The sequence below is a fragment of the Notamacropus eugenii genome, chromosome 6, assembly GCF_028372415.1.
Source record: "Notamacropus eugenii isolate mMacEug1 chromosome 6, mMacEug1.pri_v2, whole genome shotgun sequence".
Classification (NCBI taxonomy): Eukaryota; Metazoa; Chordata; class Mammalia; order Diprotodontia; family Macropodidae; genus Notamacropus; species Notamacropus eugenii.
The window spans coordinates 377,529,178-377,538,040 of record NC_092877.1 but is presented as its reverse complement, the minus strand read 5'-3'; the positions used below and the strand labels follow the sequence as shown (position 1 = coordinate 377,538,040).

The 8,863-nt window shown below is 45.6% G+C and overlaps 1 protein-coding gene across 4 annotated transcripts in view; it reads left to right on the top strand.

Moving 5' to 3' along the window:
• KIF1A (kinesin family member 1A) overlaps window positions 1–8,863 on the top strand; it is a 195,640-nt gene that overhangs the window by 4,184 nt on the left and 182,593 nt on the right. The gene's annotated exons all lie outside the window — the stretch shown is intronic.

Sequence of the window (8,863 nt, the reverse complement as noted above, 5' to 3'; positions counted from 1 at the left end):
AGGCCAGTTGCTGCCTTCTTTGAGTACCTACAGGGACATCTTCTTCCTCTGGATTTTCCATGGCACAAGAGACAAGCCAAGCATCTGATGGCCATCATGAGATCAATCCATCCACAAACATTTCTTAAGCATTGGTGATACTAAAAACAAAAATTACACAGTCCTTGCCCTCAAGGAATTTACATTATCTCCAGGAAGACAATGTGTACACATAAAATGCATGCAAAATATATATTACACAACTAAATATAAAGCAAATGGGAGAGGGGAAAGATGGACATTAGCAACTAGCGAGCTCAGAAAATCCTTCATGATCAGACTTCAAACTGGAAGAAAACTCATTTTATAAATAAATAAACTGAGGTCCAGAAAAATGCTTCCAGGGGCTTTGGGATGTCACTGGATGCTACAAGATAGCATGAGACAAGGAAGGAGATCCCTTCTCCAATATTCTCCCTCTCCCACTGCCCTGGCCTGGCTTTGGGAATAACAGACTCTGTGTAAGTAGTTCCAGAGCCTCAGAGGCTGAAGGCTCAGTGCCTAGTGCTGTAAGAAGCACTCCTGAGTTCAGACATGCTGAGTGTCATTGGAGAAAGTCCTCTGACTTTTAAGGATTTGCTAATGAGGGGATGAGGCATAGGACATCCTGGGCTTCCTGCACTGACTCCCTTCCATTCTGTGTAATTGGGGACATCACCTTAGTCATCAGAGGGACACTTTAATGTCATTCCAGGCCTGACTTCACTCCTGGTAGCACCTCCATGCCATTCCTGGGGTGGGAGGATGTCAAGAGAGCTTAGTCCCTCCCAGAACAAGAGATTCCCCCTTTCCTCCAAGGCTGGTCTCTGCGGGAAATATCACTGAGAAAGAGCATTCATCAAATGTGTCTCTCTCTTCTGCCTGTACCAGGCTCAGAACAGGAAGAATTACACAGACCCTGAATTAGCCCACTAGGAACTCAGAGTCTAAGGCAGCAGAGGATTTTTCCTTAAGAGATTTAGATCTCTAAGCCCACACAACCCAGATATTTTTCAAAAGAATGAACAAATAAGTTTTAAGATTCACCTTCCAAAATTTTTCCTGACTCATCCTATTCCCCAGCGATCACGTCCTCTCAGTCCTTTGTATTCAGATCATACTATGTGGTTCTCTCTCCCTTGCTTCTTTCACTAGGTATTTCATTCATTCATTTGTTCATTCATTCCTTCATTTGTTCAAGCTCCCAGGGCCCCTATTGCCCCAAATTCCAGCTCCTCTGTTAGGTGTTTGGAAACCTTTAAAAATCTGATTCCAGTCTTTCTTACCAGGTTTATTGCACAGGGCTCCCCTTTACACACTCTTTGGTCCAGCCGAGTCAATAACAAACACAGTAGCTAATACTGATGTAGCACTATATGATTTGCAAAATGCATTACATTTTATAGCCCTGGCCCCAGTCAGACATCTCACCTGGTAACAGACCTACAGAATGGCAAAGCTGGAAGACACTGGGGAGATCACTAGCGAAGATGGAAAGACCAAAGTCCAAGGAAAGAAAGTAACTTGCCCAAGGTCACCCAGCTCTTGAGAGGCACAGACAGAGGTGTTGATTCCAAAATGGAATCTGCTCCCAGTGAGTGGATGGTTCAGTGCAGACTCATCACCACTCTGGTTCATCTCCCCATCAATTAAGTCATTGCTGTTGAGGTGTGTGAATCGTTACACAGGTTATTTTCATTTGACCCTCACAATAATCCTGTGAAGTTGGTGCTCCTATCATCCCCATTGTGCAAATGAGGAAACTGAGGCAGATGGTGGGGAAATGATTTATTTTACATAGGTTATCTCATTTTCCCTGGGAGTTAGACACTAGTAGTTAGGCAGATAGAGATGAAGGGACTTGCTTGCTTTCAGATTAAAGAAAAAAGCTTGCTTTCAGGGTCCAAAGGAGGTTAAGATCATTTCCATCTGTAAGGACCTGTTTGAGTTGAGCCTCAAAGGCTGGGCAGAATTCCTCCATACAGACAGGAGGAAGAAGAAAACACAAAAGCAAGGAAACATGGGATGGGCTAGGGGGAATAGAAAGTGGTGTCAGTTAGTAAGAGTGTGGGTTACATGATGGAGAGGAGTGTTCTATGAGATGGCAAAGGTAGGCCCTGAGTGTGGTCATGAAGGGCCTGGGATGCCAGGTGGAGGGCAGGCAGGGATGATTCTTTGTGCTTCTTCCTGATCCCCAGAGTAGCATTCCTCATCATGTAGGAGTAAGAGAACCCTAGATCTGGGTTCAAATTTCAGCAAGTCACTTTCCCTCCAAGGGCCCTATTTTCCTCCTCTGTAGATGAGGGCATTGGACTGGATGACTCCTAAAGTCTGCCTCTGATCTTAATACCACCCCATGATCCAGGGCTATACTCACAAATGTTTTTAAGAATGGATTATCAGACCCTCCTAATAATGCTGCATGTACCTGGGCTTAGTATAGAGGCTGACTTGGGAAAATGTCTTGAGCCCACTCTCTTGAAGTGTATGGTCATTTGGTTTATGTGAAAGGCCTTACCAGTTGGTCTTATGTTTGAGAATCATTGGATGATGGATCTGGAAGTAGCTTTAGACATCAATAATCTCATCAAACACACAAGGAAACTGAGGTCCAGAGAAGGTGAGTAACTGGCCCAGGAACCCACAGTTGGCAGACTCTAATCTGCTGACTCGAGTCTGGTGCCCTTTCCATCCAATCCTCTCCTTAACTCAGCTGCTCTCCACCCTACCTGCCCTCTTCTCACACTCCTCAACCTTACTCCCCACCCCCACCCCATGTCCAGGCCATGAGGGGAATCTGTTTGCCGCTTTTATCCAACTTAATGCATCAAACAATTGATTTGGAAGGCAAAAATCCATAATGGTGCAAGTCTCCATACCTGCAGGGCTGCCCGCGTCACATGATCAAGATTCAGAGCCTTCAAGAAGAGGCAGTCAGATGATGGCCGTGTGCCGACTTTTCTCCCTATATTGCTTCATGCTTAGAGATGTGAGTGTATGTGTGTGTACCAGCGCCCGGCTTGTGTACTGCCAAACAAGAAACCATTGCATCATGCTCCCTGGGAATAGATGCCCTTCCAGTGTGTGTGTGTGTGTGTGTGTGTGTGTGTGCTCATGAATGTGTGATCAGTAGGTAAGCATGAATGTTGACCTTTCTTGGAGATACCCCAGCCACAATGAGAGGCCACTCCTGGTGGGCTGAGAACAGCCTGGAGGTAGAAAATCCCTTGATGGGACTTTGGATGCTTTTTTTCCAGAAGCAAAGAAGGCTCTGGAGAAAACAGAGGTGCTCGTAAGTACCTTCCTGGATGGGCTGTGTGGAGGGAAATGAGCCTTATCCTGCTTGGTATCAGAGAGCTGAACTAGAAAATGTGGGTAGAAGTTACAGTTCTAGGCTCGATGTCAGGAAGAATTTCCTAATGACTGGAGCCATGGCAGAAGAGAATTGGCTGCCTTGGAATGGAGTGACTTCCATCTCACTGGAGTTGTCGAGCAAGGGAAGGATGACCACCAGTTGAGGTTATGTTATTGAAAAGAGTGTTTGAAAAGTTAAGGCTGAGCTCTGTCCAGGCTGCTTGAGACCCTTTCTCACTGGAACTCTGGGGTTCTTGGGTGATCATTGTCCTAAGGGGGTGCTAGGTAGTGATCGTGAACCAGAAGAAGTGGGAGGCTCAGACCTTCAGAGCCAGAAGGGGATCTCGGAGGTCATCCTGCACATGCCCTCCTTTTACAGTTCAGGGAGCTGAGGTCCAGTGAGACTTAGTGCCTGTTCAGGCATGCAGGTGTAAATGTCAGAGGTGGGATGGGAACCTGGATCCACCAGGCCTAGAGCCAGAGCTCTCTCCACTGAACTGCACCATGTGGGGAGACAAAGGGGAGGATCAGTGGTGTGTGGGCTGGGCACTGACCACCCAGCTCACGGTGAAGGGCTGGGAGCTGATGGGCCATCCTCTGAAGCTACATCCTCCCTCCTGGGGAGGCCCTTCTCCTGTGCCCAGATCATCACCTTGCATACAAATGAATGCTTGTGGAATGAGTGAACAAATGGGGAGCCCAGGTTAGCTTGGCTTGTTTATCAAGCTCCTACTGTGTGTTTAAAGCTGAAACAACTCAGTGGGGTATATGTCCAAGATTTGTATTCTGATGGATTAGTGAGGTGGCTCCCTGGATAGAATTCTGGAGTTGGAATCCCTAGACAAGTCACTTCACTCAAACTCAGTTTTCCATAAAATCCCTCATCCCCATCAAAGATTGTTGTGAAGACATGTTTTGCAAACCTTAATGTGCTATAGTAACAGTTAAAATCATAAACTCTACAGGCTATTTATCTAACTGCTTGACATAGTCTGGACAATAGGTATTTTTCATCCACTTGTATTTTTCTGTGTAGATGGTTAGGCCAAACTCTTGCATAACATAGGTCTTAACCAGGAAGGGCTGCAGTATTCCAGAGCTTGATGAGGGGTCAATTCTCAAGATGTCAGAAAAGAGGGTACTAAAGTCACGAGGGAGGTGTTGGGGAAGGTGCAGACTTTGTTAATGTAAAAGAAAATCGTCCAAAGGAAGAAATCAACAAGTATCTGCCCACTCAAAGAGATTTTTGCAAATGATCTTCCATAGAAAACCACATCATTAGAATCATGCGATCACCTTGAAGATGTAGAGAATTCAAGGATCTATTGCATTTAAAATCTATTTAAAAAACATTCATTTGAGTAGAGCAAAATGATACCTTAAAGGCTCTGTTCCAACAAGACGTGTTCTAATCCTGAAGGGGTCCTTGAAAGGCCTAATAACAAAAATCGCATTTATACAATGCTTTGAGGTGTACAAGCCACTTTGTATGTGTTACCTCTTTGGAATCTCTCAAAAACCCTGGCCTGAGGTGCTATTATCCCCATTTTTCAGATAAAGAAACTGAGACTGTAAGTAATGACTTACCCAGGGTCACACAGCCTGTGTGGCTATGCCTATGTGAATCTATGGCAAGATTCACACTCAGATCTTCTGTCTCCAAGTCCAGGGCTTTTACTTGTTCTTCCACTTAGCTCTGAGTGTCCAGTCTTACTCTCAACACTAATGTAAGGCAAAGGACAAAACCAAGAGATTCTGCTCACCAAAGATGTTCACCATCATGGAGAAGATTCAGGGCAGAATCCCAGCAGGAGAGATTCTCTGTAGGTAGTAGAGTCTTCCAGAGGCTTCTATTTGTGGATGACATGGTGCAAATAGCATCAAATCCTGTGACAATGCAGATCTCTCCAGAGGGGACGTTGATCTGGCAGCAAATGGTTCTGGAATTAGTATTATAGTCTTGAAAGAAGGAAGATTTCTCCCCTCACCCCCCACCCAAGATTCTATCTGTATGACACCAAAGTCCTCTTTTGATTTGGAGGTGGCCCTGGACTCAGACTCCAGAAGGCAGCCCCTGGGAGCCAAGGCTTTGAATGGCCTTCCAAGCAGGATAGACTTGGCTACAGATCTAGGAATGAATTGTATGAGTATTGTCTGAGGACCAGCCCTGCTGGGTTCAGAACCTCATTACCGGGTTGTCTACAAAAGGATCCTTTTATTTTTTGACCACGACTCTCAGATATCCCTGCTAAGTCATCTGCAGAGGGAACACGCCCAGTGAGGTCAGATTTCTACAACACATCACAAACATGTTACAAAGCACCTGCATCCATGTGCACTCTCTCATTCTGTCCTCACCCACCTCTGTTTTACAGAGAAGGAAATGGGGGCTCACACAGGGTTTAGGGACCAATCTGAAGGCACTGAGGAGGTAACTACAAGACTGGACCCCTATGGCCCCATGGCCATTACAAGTGCTGCAAATGGCGTCAAGCTCCCTTCCTCTGTTCTCCTTTTCTGGCTCTGACTCCCCATCTCCTGTTCCCTCCCTTTCTTCTTTGTTTTGCTTGTCGTCTTTACTCTCTCCTCCCCATCTCCTCTCCCTTGTCCTCAATCTTCCCTTCCCCTTTGCTCTACTTGCTATTTTTCTCCTCTCTCCTCTGTCTCTCTCTTTTTCTCTTCTGCCCCTGTTACTCTTTCTCCATCTTTGATTCTCTGTCATTATATGTTGCTCTATCTGTCTCTGTCTTATCAGTGTATCTGTTGCTTTGCCTGTCTGTATTTCTGTCTCTATCTCTGCCTCTCTTTCTCTGATTCTCTCTCCTCTTTTTCTGTCTATTTCTCTGTCATGTTTTTATCTATCTCTGTCTCCCTGTTCCTCTCCCTCTCTCTCTGCATCTGTGTCTTTCTTTTTATCTCTCTCTCCCTTCCTCTCTGTCTCTATCTCATATTCTCTCTGTGTGTCTCTGCCTTCCCTGTCTCAATCTCTCTATGTGTCTCTTTCTGTTTTTCTCTAGTTCTTTGTCCATCTCTGCCTTCTTTATATCTCTCAATTTCTCTGCTTCTGTCTCTGTCTTGTCTGTCTTTCTGTCTCTCCTCTCTCTCTCTCTGTTTCTCTCTGTCTCTGTCTCTCTCTCCCTCTCCCTCTCTCTCTCCTTCCCTCTCTCTCTCTCCCTCTCTCCATCTCTGTCTGTCTCTGTCTCTCTCTCTCTCTGTCTCTCTCTCTCTCTGTCTCTCTCTGTCTCTCTCTCTCTCTCTCTCTCTCTCTCTCTCTCTCTCTCTCTCTCTCTCTCTCTCTCTCTCTCTCTCTCTCTCTCTCCTCTCTCCATTATAACATTGAACTTCACATCCCAGGATGGCTAGATCTCTACTTCATGTTGCTGTTCCTTCTCTCCCTTGAATGAACCACCTCCCTTCCCTCTCACATTTTGACCAACCTGATTCACGCTGCAAAGCTCATGTTCTTCTCCAGCTCTGGTCCTCGGTTGGCCATCATTCATCCTGGGTTTTGTGCCTGCCTCCCCTGCCAGGTATGAGAGAGAAGTCCCTGGAGAGATGCAGAGCCATTACAGCTCATTAACTGCTCTTAGCCAATTTTTTCTTATCAGACAGGCTTTCGCTAACAATGGCAATCGCTGATTTGTCCAGAATCATTTTCTATTAAAAATAACAACTCTGTGTCACAACCAGAAACATTCTGCAAGCTTCCTGGGGAGAGAGCTCTCCTTTTGTCTATAGAAGGGATAGGTCTGTGAATTCAGGCTGAGAGAGAAACCCCTCAGATTCCGCTGGGGGGAGGGGGCGGTCCTAAGAAGTGAGGGAGATTGTGAAAGAGTGAAGTGCAACAGAAGCAGTGTTTGCACTGAATACCTGTTAACAGTGGAGAAAAGCAGAGAAAATCTGCAATTCACACACTCAGTCCCTTGGAGTGATATTTTGCAATAACAAATGACTTAATTGACAGGGAAATTTTTCCAGAATGGTGATGAGTCTGCAGTGAGCCATCCACTCACTAAGAGCTGATTCCATTTTGGAATCAGCACCTGCTGCATCTCTGCCTCTCAGGAGCTGGTTGACCTTGACTAAATCATTTTCTTTCCCTGGGCCTTGGTCTCTTCACAAAGAGGCTGCAGTAAGTGATCTCAGTGGTGTCTTCCAGCTTTGACCTTCTGTAGGTCTGTTACTAGGTGAGATGTCTCGCTGAGGTCAGGGGTACAGCCCATGCCTGTGAAAGAGAACAAAACTACCCAGCCCACACAGGGATTGGATAGTGGTTTTAACCTCAGGGCCATGATAAAACCAACTGAAAGCCTGGGATAGGACTCAGAGTTAGGATGCAGTGGGATTAGAATCTTCCCTCTCGCACCTCCTAGTTGTGTGGTTCTGGGCAAGTCCTTTCACCTCTGTCTGCCTCAGTTCTCTCAACTGTAAAATGGGAATGATAATAGCCCCACCTCCCAGAGTTGTTGGGAGAATCAAATAAGATAACATTTGTCAGGCTCTGAAGCCCCACAGAGCTGGGGAAATGCTAGCAACAATTCTGAAATTCCTCACGGGGTTGTTTATCTCACGGCCTGCTGTGTACGTGTTGTTGGTGCCCACTTGTGTCCCAAATAGCCTGCTTGGGGCACCAGGGTCACCTTGTTCATGATGAAGCTTCATCTCTGGCTAGGTAGCTTATGGAGAGAAGAGAAAAGACTGCATGGGTAAATGAGATGACAGCAACTCTGGGGTAAGACTTCCATTGGGGAATGTGTATTTGTGTGTGTGTGTGTGTGTGTGTATGTGTGTATGTGTGTAGGATTGGGGGGCAGCAAGAAGAGCTATCAATCGTGAGGTAAGCCAAGTGTGAGTCTAGGGGATCAACTGTCTTCTGCACACTCTATGTCTAGAGAATTGCACAAGCCCCTGAAAGAGATGGGGACATTCAGAAAATGAGAGATTGACACACAGTTCTAAGTGTGTTTCCCTTCCAGGGGAGTCAGCCATAGGATGGTGATATAAGTCTGGAGGTTTGTATAGCTTCCTGGAGGAAGATGGGATTTACTGGAAAGAAAAGTGGGGTTGTCTTGATTGTATATGAGTACTTCTTCCTTCCTTCCTTCCTTCCTTCCTTCCTTCCTTCCTTCCTTCCTTCCTTTCTTCCTTCCTTTCTTCCTTCCTTCCTTTTCTCTCTCTGTTTTCTCTTTCTCTTTTTCTTTCATAAATTTTTCTGAAATGTCAAAAAAGAAAGTCCTAAATCTAATATACGTTGTTGGTCTGTGTATATGAACAGGATCTGAGGGCCCTTTAACCACATCTGGAGAGCCCTAAACAGGAGATAGATTCTGATGTTCCCAGGTAATTTGTTGTTGCTTGTCCTTCATTCTTGGAAAGAATGACAACCTGGAGATGATGCTGTGACATGAAAGTGAATTGGATTTAAGTGAGGGGGAGTTGTTCAAAGTCACTAGCCTCACTTTCTCCTCCAGAGCCATCTGGATCCAGTGGC